Source organism: Phascolarctos cinereus, unplaced genomic scaffold, assembly GCF_003287225.1.
Source record: "Phascolarctos cinereus isolate Bilbo 61053 unplaced genomic scaffold, phaCin_HiC Scaffold_2;HRSCAF=192, whole genome shotgun sequence".
Lineage (NCBI taxonomy): Eukaryota > Metazoa > Chordata > Mammalia > Diprotodontia > Phascolarctidae > Phascolarctos > Phascolarctos cinereus.
In genome coordinates this window covers 149,198,923-149,224,720 of record NW_027555625.1, presented here as the reverse complement: position 1 = coordinate 149,224,720, position 25,798 = coordinate 149,198,923, and the positions used below count along the sequence as shown (strand labels likewise).

The following is a 25,798-nucleotide window of genomic DNA, read 5'->3' as shown; positions in this document are numbered from 1 at the left end:
CACTCACTTTCCATTCTTCCCATCCAATTATTGCTCTTTCTTCACTGACATGGCATCTCCCCAAGAAGCGTTACCTGAGCCCCTCAGCCAGAAATAATCAATGCTTCCCGTCTCATAGCATTTTCCTTCTCTTTTTACACTTCCACATGCTACCTCATTATAGTTATTTCTGGATGTCTTTTATTTCTAATCCCAGACCATAAGCTCCTTAAGACCAGACAGTCTCTTAGCTTTCTTTGTGTTTCAAACAGTGTTTAGCACCTTTAGTGGGTAATACTTAAGGACTGAGGTAGATGAAATGTCGAGTACTGGGAAGAGCAAGTAGTTCAGTTTGGCCAAACCATAGAGTAAGTGAGGGGCAGAGGTAGATTGGGGCTAGAGTGTTGAGGGCCTTAAATGCCAAAGACAGAAGAAGCTTGTCTTTTATTCTAGGCGATAGGGAGCCATGGAAGCTTTTGGAGCAAGAGAGTTACATAATCAGACCTATGCTTTAGGAATATGGATTTTGTAGCTGTACGAAGAATGGTTGGGTAAGGGTCAAGTAATACTTTAAAGAAAGGCAAAGTTGAGAGTTGATCAGTTACCTTTGGAAACTGATGCTGTATAAATATGCAATCTGACCAAAGAAGTGGGTGCATGCTCTTGTTTCTACTGTCTTAGTCTTATTTACATCTGTAATCACCTCAGTTCTCCTTGTCCTTCTGTTGCTCTGCTGGGGAAAGCTAGGTGTCATAGTCCATAGATCACCAGGCCTGTAGTCAGGAAGATTCATCTTCCTGAGTTGAGATGCAGTTTCAGAACCTTACTAGCTGTGTGACCCTGGGCAAGTCACTTAACCCTGTTTGCCTTAGTTTCCTCATCTGTAAAATGAGCTGGAGAAGGAAATGGCAAGCCATTCCAATATCTTTGCCAAGAAAACAGGATCTCAAAGAGTCAGACATGACTGAACAAGAACATAAGGTCTCAGTGATGCAAATGTAAAATTGAATTTCCTTTCCCCTCTGGCCCTCTCCCTGAGGGATGAGCTTTTAATTCACATATTCTTATTGCTAACTACAAGAAATGTTCTTTAGTCATCTATTTATTTATTTATTTATTTATTTATTTATTTTGCGTTGGCTGCTGTAACGGTAAGGTAATTGTCTGTCGTCACTGCAAAAGCAGGCTTTATAATTTTACTGTTATGTTTCCTCCTTGAAATTATGTCCCTGGTGGGTTGTTTATTCTGTGTGCTTTTGTAAAAAGAAAAAAAAAAGTTTTCCTTTCCAGTTTTGTTGCCAATCACTTTAGACTTGCTATTTAAGACAAATTCTAAATCTACCTTAATATCACTGAGTTTTGATTGATTGAGATCAGCTGTTGGCTATTACCCTGTGGATGGAGAAATGAATGATTTCCTTGGCTATGTGAATAGAACTTTTTAGAAAGTTTATGGAGAGGAGAGAGAGCAAAAGCAATTTTCCCGAAAATGATCATTTATTGCAATTGTGGATCTATTTGTATTCTATACCCTAGGGTTAATTACTACTAATGACTTAGCCATTTTATACAAATAACTCAGAAGAATTTATTCTTAACTACACTTACAGGAGTATTTGTGAGCAATTCTCCATTTGTCAAGTTACTAATGTACACCAAATCTCATATGCATGTGCATGGTAGTACAAAAATCTGATATGTTAAGGTGAAATGTGGTTATAATGCCTCCACTCATAATTCAGCACATTTTTTCTGCATCGTAAGCCAAAAAACTTCTAGCTTTCCACGGATGAAAAATCCACATTGCCTCCTACACAACTTTGAAGGCAGAATTTTACTGCTCTCATGAAGGACTGAAATTTATAACCCCAAATGCATTAAAAGTCTACATTCCCTTGCTAACCTAGAAAACCCTCTTGGTGATTAAAAACAAAGGACCCCTGTTTGTCCCAGGTCAGTGAATGACGGTGAAAAGGAACTGATGCGTTGGTAGGATGAGCCCCAAAGCAATATTTCCATCATCAGTTCCTACTATGTGCCACAGGGTGAAGGCACTCTCTTGCAATGAAACAAGTCCATGAGCAAGTCTCTTGTTTCTCCAATAATGAATAGCTTTAATGTTTTCGTTAAATGGTGGAAACTAATCAGGACATAAATCAGCATGCTGAAAATGCTAGAGTATAAGTATGCCCTTGAAGAAAGATGGTGATTTTTCTCACCCTCCCTCCCACACGTATTTTCAATAAGTTTTGCACTCAACAACACTAAGTTAGACATCCATGTCCTGGGTCAAATGGATTGAGAATGCCTTCTCCACTTAAAAAAATACAGGTGGCATGTTGGTGATTGGGCAACACATGTAGTTTTCTATGAATGTAGCAGGAAGGGAGGATGAAAGGAAAACGGTAAGACTAGAATTTAGGATTTCATTTTGTTTTTATATCACCAACTCTTTGCATAGGCTTGCCTACAGTAGGTATTTAATTAAAACTTGTTGGATGGAATTTAGAATTGTTAGTATAGGCACCAGTTAGAAGCCTAGAGGCCCACTGCGAGTCTATTTGAGCCTCAAGATTGCATGAAACCAAGGAATTGCTTCGTTGAGAAATTAAGTTGAGCAGGGAAGAAACTCTGATGTTCATCCCTCCTAAAAGATGAGGGAAGGGGACAAATCTATTACCCAGGTATTTACTTAACACGCCTTTAAACATTAGTATTTGTCCAAAATGTTTTTGTTGGTACTCTAATAAAATCTGAAAAAAAACCAATGGAATTGAGATTTTTGAAATTTAAAAAAAAAAGGTATCATAAGACCAGAAGAAGATAAGTAAAACATGTTATTTTATGGCTCACAAGGGCTGGGTATACAATAGGGAAAGGGAATGGATCTGCTATTTCACTGATATAGAAATTCCAGCCAGAGGAAACTCCTTACACTTATGCAGAATGGTATCTTCTCTGCAAGACTTCTAAGTCTTTAGGTCTTAGAATCTTGGAATATTCCCTGGAGGATAGGCAAGGTTAAGTGACTTGTTCAGGGTCACACAGTTAGTTTGTGTTAGAGACAGAACTTGAATGCAGGTTCTACTGGCTTCAAGACCAACTCTCTACTATACCACAATATATCTCAGGTATATAATGCTGGATAAAATACTAATGGAAAATTCATATGTACAACCTAAAACACATTGTCACATCAGTCAATCCAAACCGATTACTTATTTCTTTTCATACCCACCACTGACAGGAATTGGTTGGGTTAGGAAGGGAAGATACAGAAAAGACATTTTACAAGATCAGAGTGTGGAGTGTGCGCATGTAGCTTGTTTAAAAATGCTTTCCCCCCCTGGGTTCAGCTGGGTTTAGTCTTTATGGCTAAAACCCATACAAAGCTTAGAATGTACTAACCAATAGGTAACCTTTGACAAGTTTGCCAGTATGATTTTTGGCTGAAAATAATGGCTGTTTTTCCATATAAGTGGAATTTTTATTTAAAAAGGCTATACTTGAGTGGTCCTTCTCAAAAACACATCATGCAGTGTCTCGTGACTGTTAAGAAAGTGCAGACATCATCTTGTCCTAATAAGAAAGTGGTAGAAACTGGTTAAGTACTGACGATGTTATTGTAGGACTGGGCCAACAAATGGAAAAACTCATGGCTTCTACTCTGAGTGAAGACATTTGAATTGGCCTCTGAATTGGGAGACATGTGCAGAGTTAGATCCCAGGCAGGGATTGTGCCTATCATGTTCCCTGTATCATTTGTAGTGACAGAAGGATGATGTGAAAGCACTGGTTGCAGCATTTGCTTACAAACACTTCTGGCATAAACCCATGCAATTGAAATTACCACCCTTGTTTTGCTTTGAAGATAATTTTGACAACATTTCAGTATTCTTTGGTTGATTTCTGGTGGGGCCCTGCCTGTTTCCCCCATCTCAGTGTTTTCCTATTGGCCATTAGTTGCTTAGAAGTCTCCCCCTCCAAGCCCTCCATCCTTTGATTGGTAGCTTAGGCTGCCATACTCATCTTCCTCTTCTTTCCTTTCAATTTAGATGCCCTGTGATTCATCCTCTGCCTCTTCAAACTCTGTGTCTTCCAAGGAGTCAACCAGCAAATCCAATTGAAACTAGTCTGGCTTAATATAAGAAAGTGCTAGAAGTTTTTCCTTTTCCCAGATAACATTTGTATTTGTATCAGTAATTGTGTTCTGAAAACATCTCTGCTTTAATGTCCAATGTAACAGCTCACTTGGTGGGATTCTTCGACTAGGTTTTGATTCCATTTAAGGCAGTTTCATACTCCATCTCTAAGTAAATTTCCAGGGTATCCAGATCCCTATTACACGTCATAAATAAACTATTTTGTGGCTCCCTTTTAATCCAGTCAACAACAGTTTATGTGGTGTTGTTGTTGTTGTTGTTCAGTCTTTGTTCGACTCTTCTTGACTCCATTTTTGGGTTTTCTTGGCAAAGATACTGGAGTGGTTTGCTATTTCCTTCTTCAGATCATTTTACAGATGAGGAAACTGAGGCAGAGTTCTGTGACTTGCCCAAGGTCACATAGCTAGTATGTGAGGCCAAATTTAAGCTCAGGTCCTCCTGCCTCCACTGCCCGCTGTACCACCTAGCCACCCAAGTCAATTTATAGAATAAGGCTCATAGGTTTAGAGCCGGAGAAAACCTTGGAGGCTATTCATTCTGAGGCAGCATGGCTCAGGTGTAGTGGCTGCTGGTTTGGGAGTCAGAAAAGCAGCTTTCAGATCCCACCTCTGCTGTGTGCTGTGTGTAGGGTCTTAGTTAAGCCACTTGACCTTCTCAAGCCTCAGTGTTCTTGTCTATAAAATGAGAGAGTTGGACCACATTACCTATAAAGTGTTTTCCATTTCTAACTCTCTGTACCCGTGATCCCCCATTTTATAGATGGAAGAAATTGAGGCAGAAGGAGGCTGAATGACTTGCCCAAAGCCACATGTACCTGTTAAATCTAGGACTTGAATCCCATTCCTCTGACTTCAGATCCAATGCTCTTTCCACTCCATCAGTGCTTACTTAGGTTATGGAAAGGCTGCCTATGCCTAGCGCTGTTGTCTCTTGCACAGAGTTGGAAGAGACCTTGAGTTAATATAGGCCAACCTTGCCATTTGATAAGTCAGTAAACTGATGCTGGATGATTTACTCAAGGTCTCACAGATAGTAAGTGACAGAGCTAAGAATTGAACCTTGGTTCTTTTATATGTCGGTTGGACTGAATTCTTTGATGTTGATTCTGTGACTCCAAGTCCATCACTCTTTCCATTCTCCTCCAGATCTCTCTTTCTCTCCCTCCCCCTTAATCTCTCTCTCTCCCTCTCTCCCCTCTCCTTTCCCCTCCCTCTCCCAAAGTGGATGAGGCTTGTCCTTGGAGGATGTGGACTTTGTTGCTTTGCAGCACAGGTGAAAAAGTGATTGTTTAATGAAATACATTTCCTACCTAGGTATCTTATATCTTAGAAAGATTTGTTTCCTTTCTATGGGCTCCGCTTAGTAGCAATAAAAACGAATTAGCAGGTTGTTAACTGATTTTTCTCAGGTTGTGATCAAATTAAAGTGAAAACACTCCTGGGTGCTTGGTGCAGTGGAGAGGACGGGCTGGGTATAGAATGTTTAACTGTGAGAATGGGGAAGCTGATGCTACAATTTTTGCAATAGCCAGCATTTATGGAAGATTAAGCCACCATAATTTGTGGTTCCACTGTTTTTGTGTTTGTCCTTCATTCTGGAAGAGAACCATGACATCAGGGAGATGATGACATGATTTGCGATTAACTTTAATTTGAGTAAGGGAGGGCTGTGAGAGGTCACCAGCCTCACTTTCTCCTCCAGAGCCATCTGGGTCCAGTGGCCAGATATAGATCAGTATGACTGGAGGTGGCCCAGGGGGGTCCACTATAAATTTAGAGGAATCCTATATATCCCTCCAAAGCTAGTCAATTTGTCTTCCCTATACCATAGTGGTATTAACATTTTTAAAAACCCCAAAATTTCATATTGCTCTTGAGATCCTGTGTTATACTGTTGTCGATCTTACCTGTCAATATTATGGAATAATCCAGCGGGAAAACTGGCAGCCCACTAAACTTAATCAATGTTTGCAGTATTACATATTTTTTTGGTGGGAGTTATTTGCAGATATTGCAAGCAATATAGGTTATAGTTAAGACTTTTTGCCCTCTTCTCCCCACCTATCTTCCTCATGGGTCACAAAGCCTTCCTTCCCTTCCATAGTGTCGTGAGGTGGCACAGTGACTAGAGAACTGAGGCTGGAGTCAGAAAGATCTGAATTCAAATCCAGTATCAGATACTTACCAGCTGTGTGAACCTGAGCCAGTCACTTAACCTCTCTCTGTCTCAGTTTCCTCAGCTGTAAACTAGGGCTAATAATAGCACCTGCTTCCCAGGGTTGTTAGGAGGATTAAGTGAGGTAATATTTGTAAAGTGCTTAGCACAGCACCTGGCACACACTAGGCACTTACATTCCCTTCCCCCTTCCCTTCCTTAGTTATCCACCTTGGAATGTTATGGAAGCATGACAGTGACATTAAAGGTATCTTAAATACCCCAAACCCAAGATCTTTTCTGAAACTGTATATTTGTTCCATGAAGTGGAAAAGAAGAACAGTAAGCCTTGCACAAGCATGTGAGTGATTCCCCGGGGGATCTCAGTACAACAAAAATCATCCCCCCCTCAAAAAATCTTAGTTTTCAAACCAGTCAAATAACATGTTGGACTGAAAATGATGTCCTACTGACTGATTCGAAGTTAAATTTTAGAGCTCATTAAAATGTAAGAAAGCAGAAGATATAAAATTTTATTTCAGAATGAAAATATTTTTATGTTTTAGTTCCTATTAAACTTGTCTGGTATGCATTATGGTAAGAAGGGAAAAAAAACCCTTGCTTTTGCTGATTCTTTTCAGGTGTTCCATCTAAACAACCTTGTGTCCAGATGGGGTAGGTGTTCCCACAGAGCAAAATCATTCCCTTAGCTCCTGGATCCCTTTGCTGACCTCCTTTAATATACAGTTTTCCATTAATTCTAGTAGATTTTTGGCTTGTTCTGTCTTGACTATAATTACATTCATGCCGAATAAGTCACATCCATGTCATGCTTCACCCGAAACACCTATACAATCATTGTAGAAGCGTCCATATCTATGATTGTGTCTGAATTCTGTGAATAGGTGGGTGGTCTACACAATGAACTTCTCAAAGGGCCCTTATGCCTTGTTGAATATATTAAAAGAGAGATTGGTTACTTTATTTTCAGCTCATCAAGAATGAAAACACAGATGGCATCATGAGGATGTAAAATAAGGGGATTACCATTACATAGTAGAGCTCTGGTTTTTGGTTGCTAACAAGCTAGGCGTATCTGTCCTTAAATGAAAACAACCTTTTCAATCCTAGAACACACAGCTTGAGGGAGTACCAATGATAGTGAGGGGCTTATTTAAATGTGGAGTACTGTGGTTTATGTACGTATTTGTCTTCTGTGGTCTAGTTTATGGGTCTCAATTCTAATGGACTGTGCTTTCAGTGAGAGTTCAAAAGTGGTATGGAAGGCCAAGAGTTGAATGAGTGAGTGTGTGTGTGTGTGTGTGCACGCACGCACGCACACGAGTGCTTGAGTGAGCACATGCAGTCCTTGAACACTGCTATATATGAAGAGGTCCTCAGGATATGCCTATTGAGTTATAACGGATGAAGGAGTGAACTTTAAGGGGGTGAAAGACAACCATCATGATTCTTACGCCATATGATGATGACCTAACATATACTTTTGATTTTTATTTTTCCTAGGCATTGTTTAGTGTTCAGGATCCTACACGTAACTCTTTTTGATACAACAAACTGAAAATGGATCCCTAAACCATTTATATTGAATGAATTCTCCCATTTATATCATTCAATTTTGTGTTCTGTTGGTTTGATTTAAGCCATGAACAGTTTGGTTTCAGCCTCAATTAGTGGAATCATTTATTATTTGTAAGGCTTTTACTGTTTTGATTTCTGCAGCTATGTAACAAATATTTACCTTGGATTTTATTAATGGGAAATTTCATACTAAACCTTGTGTGGATGTGGGGTAGAACATGTTCTCTTAATGTGGATTTGTGTCTCAAACTTGTGGTATAAAATATATTTTAATAGGATTTAGAGTTGAAAGGCACCTTAAGAGGCATTTATCTCAACCAGGGCTTTTTAAACTTTTTCCACTTGTGACCCCCTTTCCCATTTCTGCAGTGTTTATTGGCATTGCATGGTGTGAGGGCATCCACAGTGCAGAGTGCACATGCTTTGTGTTCAGAGCCATGACTGCACGATGCAACATGGCAAAGCAATGCCAAAATACCTCAGATTCATTATGAGTTTGACTTTTAATTAATTTTTGGTCATTGTGCATTCAGAAACTTTTACTCTTGCCAAATTTTTTGCCACCCACAGTTTAAGAAGTGCTGAAGCCAGTCCTCTTATTTTACAGGTGAGGAGACTGAGGTACAGAGAAGATACACAACTTGCTCTGTTACACATGAGCTCAACACTTTAAAAATTTTTTAATTTATTTTTTTAATATCATTTTTAATATCATAGTAATATCCTGATATTTTACCTCTACTACCACATATAATCTTCCCTTGAAACAAATAAAAACAGTTAAGCAATCTAGCCTGATAGATGGATCATTTGTGATAACAAATACAACATTCCGAGCCCATAGTCCTCCATTTCTACCGAAAGAAGGAAGACACGTTCCATCATCTGTTCTCTCAGACCAAAACTGTGAACTCACTTCTTTTGACTTTAAGCCCAATGTTCTTTCCCACCACACTACAGTTGCTTATTTTAGTTCATTAAGAAAATTGTTACTAACCTTGGATGTGATTATCGGTCGGTAAAGGCTTTAGCCTTGGGCCTTGCTGACCCATAATCAACTTACCAAACATTGGTTTTGCCTGTTGGCACCATTCTAGGGTGCTTTTTGCTCTAGGACTTTCACCTTTAACTGACCCTGATCACTGAATCTCCAGCTTAATTCAAGGGGCCCCTTTGTCTTTCTGGGCCTTGAAGTTCAGAGTCTACCACACCCTCAGTACTAATTACTGGTCCCCTTTCTGCCATTGCTAATGTAGATTGGTACCCGTGTTGCTCTCTGACTCCCTCTTTCCTTTTATCTACTCTAGACCACAAAGATGTGTTTTCTAAGATCTAATTTGCCAAAGAGAAAGAGAATATAGAAATTCAGAGAGACTATACTGAGAGAAGTAATTAAAATAAAAGTTTGAATAAAAAGAAAAATATCAGGCTGAAGGGAACTTATATCTTAACCATCTAAGATTCCCTAACTTGGCTTTAGCCAGGCATCTCCTCAGGAAGGCTGAATTTGGGATTAGCCCTCCCCTCATTGCTTGGTGGAGTTCATTCATGATTCAATGTTTCTGTCTCAGACGCTAAGCTTCAAGATTAAATGGATTTCTGATGGGTCCATGTTACTCCATTCAAATAGGGGGAAACAATAGAAAGAACCATCAAATCAAGGTTTTGTGTGTTTTTCCCATCCTGCAAAAATAAGAGCAATTCAATCTGAAAAAGAAATTAACTCTCAAAGTATACAGATAACTCTTTTTCTTGTTCTGTCTCATGCCTTCAGATCTCGTCAGGTGCCATGTCCTCTCTAACCCTTCCCCTTGGTTTCCTCCTCCTCATCACCTAATTATTATTGCCCAGTTTGTCCTGTACTATACTTATTTGCATCTATTTCATGGACCCCCAGTGGAATGTAAGCTCTTTGAGCACAGGGACTTTTTTTTATCTTCATGTCTGAAGTCTGTCACCAAACTTAGCACAAATGCTTGTTGAATTGAATTGACATTCTGATGCCGACTTTCTTTTTTTCTAAACTTCAAACTGTTTTGACTAATACAGGCCCTAGGCCAAATTATGAAGGAGATTCTTGAGATACCTTTGCAGCCCCTTCACTCTCCTGTCTTCTGCCTCCCAAGTTTCCAGTGTGTTCTTGATGCCTTCTGGCTTCTTAGGAGCCATCCTGCTTGGGCTGTCCCTTTCTTGGGAGCTTGTCCTTTTGCTCTAAAATGTCCAGGACTCCTTTCCTTCCTTAGACCTTATCTAGTCTGACCTTAATGTTCTAGTCCTAGAAGTTTCTGCTTGGAGGCTGGCTAATCTGATCAAGCAAATTGAGCCCTCGCATTAATGACAAAGGGTTTGGCCATTATCTTAAACTTTCCACAAGTGGGCTTGGGAGATCTAGCAGAGACCTTTGACTGTCAGAGTAGTAAGTAATATTGATAGTTTCCATATCTGTAAAATACCGCTTTACCTCCCTCACAGAGGTAATGTGTGAAAAGTGCTTTGTAAAAAGTAAACTGAACTAATAATACTAATGAGGAGGAGGAGGAAGAGGGTGCTGATGATAATAGTAAGACCTTGGACGTGTTTGCAGAGAGACTGTTTCTAGGGAAACCTTTTAGGATTTGTCAGATCAGGACAGGTAGGCAGCTACTGACAGGCAAGAGTGACTTTGACTAAGGCCAATTTGACTATGCAGTTAGGTGGCCTTTTTAAGTTTTGTGCTGAATGGGAAAGTGACTATTAGATAATGGTTTTCTTCTTATCCTTCCTTCTTTTCCTCCCTCTCTCCTTCCTTCCTTCCTACTTTCCTTCCTTTTCTTTCTTTCTTTCTTTCTTTCTTTCTTTCTTTCTTTCTTTCTTTCTTTCTTTCTTTCTTTCTTTCTTTCTTTTCTTCCTTTCTTTTTCTTTCTTTCTTTCTTTCTCCCTTCCCTTCCCCTTCCTTCCTTCCTTCCTTCCTTCCTTCCTTCCTTCCTTCCTTCCTTCCTTCCTTCCTTCCTTCCTTCCTTCCTTCTTCTTCTTCTTCTTTCTTTCTTTCTTTCTTTCTTTCTTTCTTTCTTTCTTTCTTTCTTTCTTTCTTTCTTTCTTTCTTTCTTTCTTTCTTCTTTTCTCTCTTCCTTCTTTCCTCTCTTCCTTCTTTCCTCTCTCCCTTTCTCTTTTCCTTCTTTTTTACTTTTCCCTCTTTCCCTCTCCCTCCTTCCCTTTCTCTCTCTTTCTTTCTTTTTTTCTTCCTCTCTCCCTTTTCCTTCCTCTCTCCCTCCCTTCCTCCCTTCCTTCCTTCCTTCCTTCCTTCCTTCCTTCCTTCCTTCCTTCCTTTTCCTTCCTTCCTTCCTTCCTCTCTCCCTCCCTTCCTTCCTCCCTTCCTTCCTTCCTTCCTTCCTTCCTTCCTTCCTTCCTTCCTTCCTTCCTTCCTTCCTTCCTTCCTTCCTTCCTTCCTTCCTTCCTTCCTTCCATGCATGTTTTGTGGAATCTTTGCTATTGGATACAATATATTTCCTAGCTAAGGGTTCTTGTCCTTGTCACTGTGGGTCCAAAGAAGTCCATCGCATAGTGGTCAGACTTCATCATTGTTTAACATAACAACATGGGGGCTCTTTATATGTGATTCAGTTGGCAACTTCTGTTTCAATATGAGCATTTCGTTTCTTATCTTTTAGATCTCTTTGGATAAAAGATGCTGGCTAATTGGAGGTGCTAATGCATCTGAGCGGATTGAAAGATATGCTTCATCAGTGCTACCTAGTGTTTCTGCAAGGTGAGTCACATTTCCTTAAATACAACACTGTGCTAATTGGCAGAACATACTATTACTACTATTACTAGCTAGCATTCATATAGTACTTCAAGGTTTGCAAAGTGCTTTAAATATGTTAACTTACTTGATTTTCATAATAACCCTAGGGGGTAGGTACTATTAATACTCTCATTTTACAGTTGAAGAAACTGAGGAACATAGAGGTTAAATGCCTTGTCCAGGGTCACATAGCTAGCAAGTGTCTGAAGCAGGATTTGAACTCAAGTCCTCTTGATTCCCAGTCCTATACTCTCTCTACTACACTATCCAGTTGCCCTTCTTTAACTCTCTCTTTTCTTTTTTTTTTTTTTTTTAGTGAGGCAGTTGGGGTCAAGTGACTTGCCCGGAGTCACATAGCCAGTGAGTGTTATGTGTCTGAGGCCGGATCTGAACTCAGGTACTCCTGACTTCAAGGCTGGTGCTCCATCTACTGCACCATCTAGCTGCCCTGTTTAACTCTCGTTACTTCATTTGTTCTATTAAGAATCTGCCATGTATCAAATGAGATGCATCCAGGCATATGTAGATAAAGTGTTGATTTTGGAGTCAGGAAAACCTGGGTTTGAGTCCTGCCTATTGGACTGTGTAGTCATAGGCAAATTACTTAGCCTCCTAGGTTCCCAAGGTCACTTTCTCAGACTGTAAAATTCCACACAGGCGGCCAATCTCCACTGGTAGAGAGAATTCCCACAATGGGAGGCCCCTTTATGGGTGAACACAAAGTTCAGGAACCAGAGCAAAACAAACTGTGTTGAATAGAACATATCTTAAGAAAAAGTGAGCTTCAGAGAGGCTAATTTCTTTTTTCTTTTTTTTTGGTGAGGTAATTGGGATTAAGTGACTTGCCCAAGGTCACACAGCTAGTAAGTGTTAAGTGTCTGAGGCTGGATTTGAACTCAGGTCCTCCTGACTCCAAGGCCAGAGCTCTATTCACTGTGCCACCTAGCTGCCCCAGCTAATTTCAAATTATGTGGAAATATTGATTGTTGGTAACCTAGCCTAGATTTTCTTCTAGATGAAAACTCAATCTTCATTATTATTGCTGCCAGGTTAGTAGGAAAGAATATTGATTTTGCTTGTTGACTATTTCGAGCAGTGCAGGCTGACAGGTCTCTGCAATATTAAGATGGGAATTTGGAGGTACTTAGGGGCCCAGTGGATTTTTTGCTATGAGTGACTTTTGTACTAGTAGAGATGGGAGGGGGAAGGGACTTGGTTTTGTTGTTATAGAGGTATTTTTGGTCACCTGCATCCTGCTAGTTTAAAATACAGCTACCAGTGTTGTGATTTGCCAAATCAGAAGCGTTCCAAGAAACAGCCATAGTAGCATTTTGATGAGACACAAAGAAACTGGAATGTTGTCACATCATAGAGAATGACAGAAATTGACCACTTGTGGGTGTACTTTCTCCATATGACAGATCAGTGACTCTGCAGTTCCTGTTGATTTGAATGTCACAGATCTTGTCCCCAGACCACACTGAGTGATTTTGGTAACAGAAAGAACTTACAAACACCAAAGGGACAGAAATGAAAATGTGTAGTCAAAGGATTCACAAACATTCAGAGAGAGCTGGCTAGCCAAGTGTGTTCTATAAGGTGAGAGAAATCCTTCAGCGTCACAGAATCTCAGAGTTTGAAGAGTCCAAGGAGCTCAAACTGTACTTGAACAAGTACCAGCTTAACAACAGTCCTAGTAAGTGGTCATTCTGCCTTTGCCCAGACACCTCCAGAGAGAACCAGCCCCTCTACCTCCTGAGACAACTTATTCCACTTTTCAATAGCTCTAAATGTTAGGAAACTTTTCTTTATATTGAACTAAAATCTGTCTCTGCACCTTCCAGCCATTGCCCCTATTTCTGTCTTCTGAGGCCAATCATCCACCCACCCACCCAACCAGCATTTATTCATTGTAACAGTGAGATAAAATGTGATTTCTGTTCCACATGGCAGTTCAATAAATATGACCCAACTTTCTCTTTGCTGACTCTTTGCATCTTTTAAGATTAACTCATTCAACAAACACAAACATTTACTGTGTGGATGACACTGTAAAGTACTGGGGGAGTTAACTTTCAGCAAATAATCATCTGTGATCTGTCAGCGAAGCCCGGGTATTTCTCAAGGTTCTATCCAACTCCCTCCTCTTTGTCCACATTCTGTCCTTTGATCTCATCCACATCCATAGGTTTACATCGATGACTTTCATTTCTATGTCCACCCCTAAGCTCACTAGACTCTCAATCCTGCATTACCTGCTGCTCCATCAAATTCGACATGTCTAAAACTGAACTCAGCATCTTCCCCCTAATCTACATCTCCTCCAAATTTCCCTGGATCTGTTGAGGGTGTCACGATCCTTCCAGGTACCTCAGAATCAACTTTGTTGGGTTTTTTTCCTCTCCCTTATATCCAGTCAAGTCTCATCAATTTTATCCCACAGCATCTCTTCTGTTTGTTCCCTTCTTTCCACTCACCAGGCCAATGGTTCAGCCCTTCAGCACCTCTTGACTGAACTATTATAATCACATCTTAATTGGTTTCCCTGCTTCCTTTCTCTTTGCTCTTCAATCTAACCTTCACAGAGTTGCCAAAACAATCATCTAAAACAGGAGTTTTAAATTATTTTTGTGTTAGGAGCCCTTTGGCAGTCAGGTGAAGCCTTATAGAGGCTAACTCAGAAGCATGTTTCTAAATACCTAAAATAAAATATATAGGATTATGAGGAAAACTAATTATATTGAAGTAAGTATCAAATTATTAAGAATAAAACCCAGTTCATGGATCCCAGATTAAGAACTACTGGTCTAAAGGCATAGAACCAACCATATATCTCTGCCCTACTCAATGATTTTTAATGCCTCTAGGGTAAAAGGTAAGCTTTCCAACTTGGCTTTTAAGGATTTACATTCTCTGGCTCTTATATACCTTTTAAGACTCATTTCACAATATTTCCCTTTATGCATTCTACCTTCTAGTTCACATTCTATGTGTACCTTTACTGGCACATGGTAAGTGCTTAATAAATATGGTTCTTCTCCCCCCCTTTTCTCCCTTTCCTCCTCTCTTCCTTTCTCCTTCTCTCCCTCTCCCTCTATTTTACTCTCTTCCAAACCCTCTCCCCATCTCTCTCCTTTGTCTTTTCCTCTCTTTTCTTCTTTCTCTTTCTTCCTTCTTCCCTCTCTCTCCTTCCCTCTTCCCATTTTCCTCTCTCCTCTCTTCTTCCTCTCTTTCCCTCTCTCCCTTCTCTTTCTTCCCTCCCCCTCCTCACCTTCCCTCTCTTGTTCTTATTCTTGTTGTTGTTCTTCTTCCTCCCTTCCTTTTTCTCCTTTACCTTCTTCATTCCTTCCTGCCTGCCTTCCTCTTCCTCCTCTTATCCTTCCTTCCCAGAAGTTGGACTGTTAGCTATCTCCTGAACTTTACAAGTCATCTCCAATCTCTGTGCATTTTCAAAAGTTGTTCCCTGTGCCTGGAATGTACTCCTTCCGCAACTCCCCCTCTCGATATTCCTAGCTTCCTTCAAGGTTTAGTGACCTTGCTAAAGGTGCCACCTGCTAATGAAGGCCTATCCTGATTCCTCCAGTTGTTTGTGTTTTCTTCCTCCTGAAAGTATTTTGTATGTACTTCTCTAAGTATATGTTGGATCCCTCCAGTAGAATATAAGCTCTTTGAGAGCAGAGACTTCATTATTTTTTTTGGGGGGGGGGGTCCCAGGCAATGAGGTTAAGTGACTTGCCCAGGGTCACACAGCTAGTAAGTGTTATGTGTCTGAGGCCAAATTTGAACTGAGGTCCTCCTGAATCCAGGACTCTGGTGCTCTTTCCTCTGCGCCATCCACTGCCCCCCAGAGATTTCATTTTTGTCTTTGTATGCTCACAGCCTTACACAGTAAGTAATGCTTACACAAAGCAGTTGCCTAATAAGTGTTCATTGAATTGTTCTGAATTCAGGTCAGGATATCTGCCCTCAAATAACTTACAGAAAAGCTAAGATACGAACATAAGTACGGTTCAAAATAAAATATGAAAAGGGCATAAGAGAAGTATGAACAAGTTTCAATGGAAGTTAATAGGAGGTGGAAAATCACTTGCTAGGGACTTGTTCAAGGACAGTTTTATGGAGAAGGTGGTGCTTGAATTGAGTTTTGAGGATGGGTAGAATTCCAAAGACCAAATAACCCATAGAAAGTGTACATTTAAACACGATCAGCTGCTGCCATAATAATCAGTGACTATCGCTGCAGTGAATAATTGACAGCCAGTGAGAAGTGACAATGAATGACTGGAAGAAGAGGAGAAGGGATCAGGAAGGTAGAAAGAAGCCCTGATAAGGAAGGTAGGAGATGACCAAAGCTAAGCTTGAATTCTAGGGCAGAAGAGCAAGAAGAGATCACTTTACAGATGAGGTAACTGAGACTCAAAAAAGGTAAAGTGACCCATCCAAGGTCATACACAAGCAGAATTAGACCAATCCAATCCAGTAAGCATTTATTAAGGGTTTACTATATGTCAAGTACTGTAATTACAAAGACAAAATGAAAAATGGTTCCTTCCATCAAGGAACTTAGAATTTTCTGGGGGTACAACATATAAACAGTCAAGTTTGTACACAATAATGGAAAATACACAAAATGGGCACATTAGGTATACCCTCTGTAGAGGATTCGTGGGATGATATGATCAAGAGCCATGTGAGATAGGCAGTCACAGATAGATTGTGGTATACATCACTGGTGAGAATACTACATTGATGAGTAAGGACAGGCAGAAATAAGGACCATTTTGAAACTGAAAACTACTCATAAAATGTCACCCCATTCTTTTGATGGAATATTTAAATTATAGTAGACAATGAGAAGAATCTAGTCCTGAGTATTACCTTAGAGATACCTCTGATAAAATAAGTGGTGAAAATACCGGTTGTTGGAATTTTGCCGTGTAAAAGACTAATTATGAATAAGAATTTCTTTGTTCAGTTTTAATTTTTTCACCATAAAAATATTACACTGGAATTATAAATTGACTAGAATATAATACTTAGATAAAGTTGGACAAGAAAAGAATGAGCCAGACTCTTCATGTGCAAGTTATATTTTCTTTCCCCTAACATAGATGTAAAAAAAGCAAAACCATGAGAAGAATAGCCATTTCTCTCCTCTCACACCTGTGTATGTTTTCTTGTGGATGAGACAAATACAGAGTGTTCTTGACAATATTCTATAAGGAAAAATCTCTCCCTTTTCAGAGATTTGATAAACCTGTCTGCTTTTTCAAGCAGGAGTTTCTTTATAATGCTCGTGTACTGTTTATTGCTACCTTTTAGCCAGAGAATTGAAGTGTTTTGGAACTGTGATGACCAGTATCCAAATCAGAGCTAAATTTCACAGAATTATTTCCCTTTAGAACATCTACATTCCAGACTTTAGTACAGGTTCCCAAAGGAACTGCATGATAGACCGGGCATTCCACTAAGACCGTGTCTGCATCCACAAAGCTGCCATTCTCTACTTTAACTTTTGAATTTTATCGCATTAATGCGCACTAACCTTGTAAGACATTTCATCATATCATCACATGAGAAATCACAATGTCCAAAGCTCGGGTCATAGTATCATACCCACATTTAAGAGTTTTGGGGCTTTTTTTTACCTCTTTCCCAAGGACAGTCGTGCTATCAGCAACTTGATAGAGGCAGGGAGGCACCATGGTTTTGTTCTTTGGTGGCAAAGTCAAATAGAAATGGGGGCCACTAATCCCTAAGTAATAATTCCTACAGGCTGCATTTTGACAATTTAAAAATGTAATATTATCTATGTTTTATTTTATTTTTATTTATTTTGTCAAATATTTCCCAATTACATTTTAATTTGGTTTGGGCAGCACTCAGGAGTGTTATGGGCTGCACAACACTGGTTTAATAGATGGGGTGCTAGATTTAGTTCAGGAAGACCTGGATTTGAATTCTGGTTTTGACATTGATTAGCTGTTTGACCGCAGACAAATTAATAAACTTTTGTAGACCTTACTTTTCTCATTTGCAGAATGACAAGGAAGAGAAGGTACCTTCTGGTTGGAAAAAAAAAATATGGCTATTCATAAGCAAGTGGTTAGCGCAGAGATGACTTTTAAATCCTTCAGGTCAGGGGGAGTCCTAGGGTTAGAGCTCTATGCTGGCCATATTATTGATTGGTGACTTAGTTAAAGGCCTTCTAGGTCCTCGGATGCGGCCTTTTGACTGAGTACAAGTCCAATAGAACAAATCCTTTTATTAAGAGGATTTGTTCTGTGAAGTTTGGATTCAATCAGAGGGCCACACTTGAGGATCTAGAGGGCCACATGTGTCCTGAAGGCCTCAGGTTCCCCACCCCTGGTCTAGGAGATATTAGTTTTAGGTTCAAATCACTATCTTTAAATAATAATAATAATAACAACAATAGTTAACATTTACACAGTGCTCACTATATGCCAGTCCTGTGCTAAGTGCTCTACAAATATTATCTCATTTGATCTGCACAACAGTCTTAGGTGCTATTATTATCCCCATTTTACAGATGAGTTAACTGAGGTAAACAGATTAAGGGACTTGCCCAGGGTTTCACAGCTAGTAAGTATGTGAGGCTAGATTTATATTCCAATCTTCCTGATTCCACCCAGCACTAGGACTGTGGCTATTGTTCATTCCTTTTAGTCATGTTTGACTCTTTGTGACCTTTTTGGGGTTTCTTGGCAAAGATACTAGAGTGGTTTGCCATTTCCTTCTCCAGTTCATTTTACAGATGAGGAAACTGAGGCCAACAGGGTTAAATGACTTCCCCAGGGTGTCTGAGGCCAGATTTGAACTCACAAAGATGACTGTTACCCAGTCTGGGGCCTGTACTTTATCCACCACGCCACCTAGCTGTCCTAACATTAGGTCAAGCAATCCTATTTGCTATGCTACCTACCTGTCCCTTATCTCTTAATGGGCAAGGAGTGCCCCAAGCTTAATCTGAAGGCTTGATGCTCTTCCCACCAAATGCCAGTTACACAAAGACTATCACACATAGTGAGTAGTGAATAAGCCCATTTATCCAAGCTAATAGCAAAGAGAAATCAGAAACGTTAAACAGAGTAGAATATGCTACACATTACACAGAGTGCATGAGCTCTCCTCCTAGGAAGGAGAAATATCTTAGCTCAAACAAGAGAGAGTTCCTGATCTCAACCAAGGGGGAATTCCCCTAAGTCTCCAGTGTGGCAAGCCAGCAATGGGGACATGCTTGAGGCAGCAGCCTTTCTGCACGCTGGCTTCTTTCTCAAGTCAGTCTTTCCCTCCAAGGACCCTTTGTGGCCACTCTCAAAGCTGGAAGCCAAAAGAAAAACCCCTTGTCTCCCACACTCATGCCAATTTTGCCCCTAACACAGGCGTGGACCATTTTTTTGTTGCTCAGTCCTTTCAGTTGTGTCTGACTCTTTATAGTGTAGATTGTATTGTTGCACTTAGGACTCTACTGGAACTTGTAGGCTTTTCTAATACAATGGATTTGAGTCCTATTTGATACAAGCACTTACGCTTTCTTTCATATGGAAGTATATGGGAAAAAAAACTCATAAGGATTTTTGGATACTAAAAAGCCCTTGTAAAATGGCATTTTTGATGAGCTAAGTGTAAATGAATTAGAAACATACGGATTCAATTTCCCCAGGGTTTAAAAATTAAGGGAGGGAAAGTGCTTGGCATGATGTCTGCTGGGCTTTGCCAAGAGGTTTGAAAAATAGTTTGAAATGTTATGATGACCTCCAAGGGCCACCAGGTTCTCTCATCCTCGATGCTCCAATGAAGCCAAACAGCAAGGAATTGTTTACTCGGGAGACTGGGAAGAAGAGTTTCTTATCCATGGAGACCTCAGCTTTTGAGTCACATTTTTTTAGAGACCTGAGGGAAGTGACTTGGGTTCTGGACACAGGTAGTTAGATCGTCATCTGCCCATGGAAGACAGCTATTTGAGAGACAATGTGACTTAGTAGATAGGGTTCTGGACTTGGAGTCAGGAGAATTTGTTGAAATTTTGTCCCAGGCACAAAATAGCTGTGTGACTTTGGACTAGTCTTTTAACCCCTCTGGCTTTAGTTTCCTCATCTGTAAAATGGGGCTAATAATAGCACTTACCTCACAGGGTTATATTCAGCATTAGATGGGATAATAAGTGGAAGACACTTTGCTAATCCTTGAAGAGCTATATAAATGTTGGCAACGATGATGATGAAGATGATGCCCCTTTACCAAGCAGTCCCAGATTTAACACATAGATGATGGCTCTTTCAGAAGAATTATTCCCTTAAGATAATTATTGCCTAAGATGATTTGACTGTTATTGGATGGTATGAAAACCATCCTTCGGTCATACCAATGAACCCAACTGGCCTGAGGTGTTATTCATAATACCTGCCACTTCTCCCCTACTTCTCTTCCTAGAGAAGTGGCTAACTCAGTTACCTGGAAGAGTTGTGTCAAACTCAAATAGAAAAAGAATCCCAGTAAGCTACCTATTCATTTAGAAAACCACAAATTAACAGCATCTATGTTGTATGGTATTTTAATTTATTTTGTTAAACATTTCCCAATTATATAGTCATTTTTTGTGAGAATTATTTTGGTCCTCACGGCCAGGGGCTAGAGTTTGACACCTCTGAGATTACAATTGTGTACCAAAACCTTGCTCCAGGATTATTTTTCCCTCCAGTCACTGGCAGAATGAAAATGGTTAGGGCTTGAGCAACCAGGATGACTTCACTGAGAAAACCATAAATGTGGACAGATCGGTTATTTAACCACCAAATAAAAACAAGGAAATGCCCCCAATATCTGGATCCACAATCGTTTAGTTGGAAAGAGTTGTCATTTGACCTTCACTGGGCATCAAAAGAACTGAGAGGCAGTGTTGAGCACAGACCTATGAAAAAGGAATTGTTTGTTTAGAGAGACACTTCTCTATCATCAGGGTCTCTAGAAATTTAGAATAATCCCATTTTTCCTGAATTTAAAGTATCTTCCCTGGGTTTTTTCTTTTAAAATATTTTATCTCAGGTCAGTGGTCAAAAGTTCAGTCCTGGACTCCCAAGAAAAGTTTTACAAAGGGGTTCCCTTACAGCCCACTACCCCTTCTAATGCCTCCCCCACCTCACCTTTACGGAGTAGACAGTAAAGGCACTTTGGGATAGTAGCAGTTTTTTCTGATTGGCTCCCAGCCTCCTTGGGCTTTGTCTCAAAGTCCTTCCAAGAAAAAATATATTTATATTTAAGAAGACTTGAGGACTTAGTGAAGACAGCAGAAGCTTCATAGGTTAGAGGGCAGAGCACAGGGCTGGTTGCTATGAGATGTGGTTTCTAGCACTGGCTCAGTGCCTGTGTTTCTTTTCTTCATATAAAATAGGATAAGTGATGCCCCACCCACTCTTCTGTTTATCTCTCTAGAATGTGGTGACTAACTGGCATGTACTCTTATTTGTGAGATATTCTATTTTTTCTAAATCCTTAAAACAAGAAAGAGAGAGGTTGAGAAACTGAGCAATAAGAGCTTAATAGCATAATTAGTGGGGGTATTAGGATGTGGGATTGTAGAAGATCTGTAAACAGGAGCAGGAAACCTAGAGGGCAGCTTAGTAGATAGAGGTCTTTTAAGGTGTTTTGGAAGGGGAGTATGTGGTGGTGATGGTGGGATTGTGGGGTTGTGGAATGAATCTGTGGAGGTAGATTGAGTCCAGGAGCAGTAAATCCCCGAAAGTGGAGGTGGAAAACTAGAAATTTTGCACATCCAGGGTCAGTCACATAGCAAGAATGAAATCAAGAGGTAGAAAGCCCCAGGGCTCCACAGGCACCCATGAGGCAGTCAAGTGGCTCAGTAGATAGAACACTGGACTTGGAGTCAAAAAGACCTGGGTTCAAAACCTGCCTCAGACATTTACTTGCCATGTGATTCTAGGCAAATCATTATTTAGCCTCTATATGCCTCAGTTTCCTCAACTGTAAAATGGAAATGATAATGGCCCCCAACTCACAGGGTTGTTGTGAGGATTAAATGAGATAATATTTATAAAGCACTTATCACAGTGCCTGACACATAAATGCTTGTTACTTTCTGTTTCAGAAGGCTTAGGCTCTCGCAGTTTATTGAACAAGGTTGGCTCACTAAGGAAATTTACTCTCTTAAACCTCCTCAAAGATGGCAGTCTTAAAGCACATAACATGCTTTCTGGTCCATTGAAATTCTGCCCATGCTTTGGTCCCCATTTAAAATGTCACTTCCTTTATGAAGCTTTTCCTGAATCATCCCTCCCTTTTGGGAATCATCTTTTCTTCTTCTGATCTCACACAATATTGTGGACTTCTGTTCTGTATTAGAATTATTGTATATTTATCAAATAGCAGTAGATGAATGTATGGGTGTGTGTTGTATCTCAGGATTGTAAATTTCACAAGGGTTGAGACCATGTAGCCATGCTAGTACTTATGTGATCTTTGTACGTTGTAGATATAGTAATGTTTGTTGAGTGAATAAATGGCTGAAATAGTAGTAGAGCAGAGATGAATGAATGAAAAAAGCATTTATAAGGGCTTATTGTGTACAAAGCACTGTGCTAATAGCTAGAGATACAAATAGAAAAGCAAGACGGTCCCCTGTTCTCAAGGAACACACATTCTAATAGACAACACACGTAGAGGGGGCCTGTGGTCCTTTGGGTATAGAAGCAAAACAGTTGGTTATCCATCTTCTTTAATGTTATTTCTACTGATGAAACCATATCTATTTCTGATGTTGAACCATTTGACAATGCCAAGGATTTTGGTGGCAAGAGTTTGATTTTTCTGTGTTGTCATTAGCTGGCAGCTAGAGTTGCTAAATCTGCAGAAATAGTCGCTGGATAGCAGTTGTATAAGGATTGATTCCCTGGTTGATGGCTGAGGAGCTGAGGTCTGGAGGATGCTGCTGTTCCTGGGACTCTTGGGTTCAGAATCCAGAACTATCTCCATGAGGATAGGAGGGGAATGGTCAAGGTAGCGTTAGTGGGTTGACTTGGCTGGCACCTGTCTCTCCTTCGGTATACCTTGCTTCTTCAATTGGTCTGACTTCCTTGCCCTGTGTATCAATGGCAGTTGGTCAGGGGTTGGTGTTGGGTTCATTCTCTGTTGGATTTTCTCTCCTAGATGATGGCTATAGGGGCCCAGCCAGAACAAATGGTCTAGAGGCAGAGGTGGAGAGGGCACTGCGATTCTCAGGGCTCTTGGGCTCAGAGTCCTGGGCTTTTTCTATGTCCGTTCTTATGTAATCAAGTTACATAACTTTATTCAGGAATTCAACAAGGGCTCTGAAAGCCATTGCCTTGGCAGCTACCTATTGTAGCTAGGCTAGGTGCTATGAACCAGTGCAACAGAGGTAGAAGTCATGATTTCTGACATCGAGGAGTTTAAGGTCCTTGACAAGTCACCCAGGAACCATCATAGGCTATCTCTTCATGTTTAAACTTCATAAGCATTTCTTAAGCACTCACTGTGTTCTGGGCACTGTGTTAAGTGCTTTATAAATATTATCTCTTTTGATCCTTGCAATAACGCTGGGAGGTAGGTGCTATGAAGGTACTTTTAAAGTGTGAATGCTGGAGATTTCAGGATGGAGACCTGGAGCATGGTAAGTGGAGTATGGAGAGGACAGGCTGCAGAGGTGTCTAAATGGAATGATTTGATTGGCACTGCAAAACCCCACCTACCTAAAAAAATCCTTCTGATGATTCATGGATCATATCTGCTATGGAATTCCTTCTCCCACTTAGCTCCCAGTTGTCTTGGTTGAATGATAAAAGTAGGGATCAGCTCCAAAAAAGGAAAGAGGTTAAATGCCATATATGTTACTTGAGAAGTAATGTTCTAAGGGTCTCTGAAAACCATTTTGTTAATTGTCACTTTGCAAGGCTCAGAGCCATCCTCAAGGGGAAGTATATTCTGATGGATTGGGCCCAAAGTGGGAGCATTTCAGAGAAGACTTGAACTTTGTGCGGGGCCAGACAAATCTGAAAGACAACCACATAACATCAAGATTTAGACCAAAAATAAGTTCATCAAGGTGAAGTATAGTCTTAGCTAAAAGAGTTGAGTCTTACTTGGATGTAGCATTATAATTTGGGGGCCATTTAATCAGAATCATGTCATATTTTGATTGTTTCGTGGTTCCTTAATCTCACTGCTATGGCTGCTCATATCACAGAGATCCATCTAGAAGGGGTCATAGTGGCCATTGAGTCCAACACTCTTGCTTTAGAGCTGAGGAAACTGAGGCCCACAGTTGTTAAGGTCACCCAGGAGGTAGATGTCAGAGGTGGGATCTGAACACGATTCCCCTGATTCCAGAGCCACAAGGCTCTTACCACTGTTCCCCTTTGCATCCCTCTATCAGTATAGGTTGCAACCCATTCGTGGTTTTTGTTCCCCTATATGATTTATGTCTTTTAATCAGTCTTCACTGGGAGATCTACATAATAGGCTAGATGCCTTTTCTGAGTCTTCTATACTATTTTAAGGCTATCATTACCACTGTTCATTTAGGCTGTTCATTTGTTAGTTCATACTATGTCACTGTCCAACCTTTCCCCATCATATTAACCATCGTTGTTTTTCAGTTGTTTTCAGTCCTGTCTACATCTTTGTGACCCCATTTGGGGTTTTCTCGACAAAGACACCAGAGTGATTCGCCATTTCCTTCTCCAGCCCATTTAACAGATGAGGAAACTGAGGCAAACTGGGTTCAGTGGCTTGGCCAGAGTCATATAGCTAGTAGGTGTCTGAGGCCAGATTTGAACTCAGGAAGATTAATCTTCTTGACTCTAGGTCTAGTGCTCTATCCACTATGCCACCTAGCTATCCCTTGTGGGGAAGGAAGAAAAAAAAAGAAATTTATATGATAACCTTATTATATATTTAAAAGGAATAGCAGTTGCACATGATAGATTTACAGTTTCATGTGCAATCATCTTTTCTTAAATTATACTGTTATAGAAATGCTTATTTGATTCCATAAATTAAGAATAAAATAAATAAAAAATGATAGTATTTACACAGCAGTATAAAGGTTGCAAAGCACTTTTTTAGGTTTTATTAAGTTTGCTCTTCACAACAACCTTGCCCTTATGTCACAGATTGGGAGATTGAGGCCAAGAGGCTAAATGATCAGCTCAAGGTTGAAAAGCTAGTAAATGTCTGAGGGAGGATTTGAACTTAGGTCTTCTTGACTCTATTTCCAGCACTTTATATCCTATGCCACCTAGCTGCCTCATGGTAATAGAGTTCTACCAATGACTGGCTGGCCATCCCAAACTGAAATCAGTCTATCAACATCAAAGGAGTATTTGCTACTATTCCATCCTTTTGCTGCTTGATGGGGGCAGAAGATAAGTGATACCTGAGGAGTGATCATTCTCTTCAAAATGTCATGTGGTGATCTGAAGTACAGTGACTAAGCATCGGCATGGTCAGAAGAGACACTAGTGAAACCCCTCAAAACACACCTGATAGTACCATCAGAGAATAGTGTAGCTGAGGGATCAGCTTGACATGACTGAAATTCTAGGGATTAATTTTAGTGAAGGCATAAATTTGCAGGATAATGGAGAGCTAGTGATAGGCCAGGCAAAGGAACTGCAGCTCAGGCAGCAATCTTGGGTATATAGAGTGAGGGAATCAACCAGACAGGTATTTATTGAGCACTCTCTATGAGCATTGCTCTGTGCTACGTACTGGGAGGGAGGCAAAGAAGAATCTCATAGTTTAGTTGGGGGAGGATAAGATGTTTGGGTGAGAAGTAGTAGTGCAAAGCCCCAAGAAGTTGGGTCTTAGGGGATGGAAAGGGTATTTCAGGCTTTCCATGAGGCCCTTGAATCAGTCAATTAGTCAACTGGTTGGTTGGTGGTTGTTCTTCCTTCTGGAAGATGACCAAAATGACATCCCTAGGCTAGAGTCAAGTTATAGTGCGCCCAACTGTGGCTGATCTGACCAACACAAGCTTGGAATGCTCTACCACAGGTCGGGCACAAATAGTCCATGTGAGCATTTGGGGTGGATTCTCTAAGTCTGCGCATCTCACATCTCTTTT

The 25,798-nt window shown here is 40.3% G+C and overlaps 1 long non-coding RNA gene across 1 annotated transcript in view; it reads left to right on the top strand.

Moving 5' to 3' along the window:
• Positions 1 to 25,798, top strand: part of LOC144455825 (uncharacterized) — a 173,510-nt gene that overhangs the window by 84,304 nt on the left and 63,408 nt on the right. Inside the window, exon 2 of the long non-coding RNA XR_013484619.1 lies at positions 11,543 to 11,640. This is a non-coding gene — a long non-coding RNA (uncharacterized LOC144455825). The remainder of the gene's footprint in view (positions 1 to 11,542; positions 11,641 to 25,798) is intronic.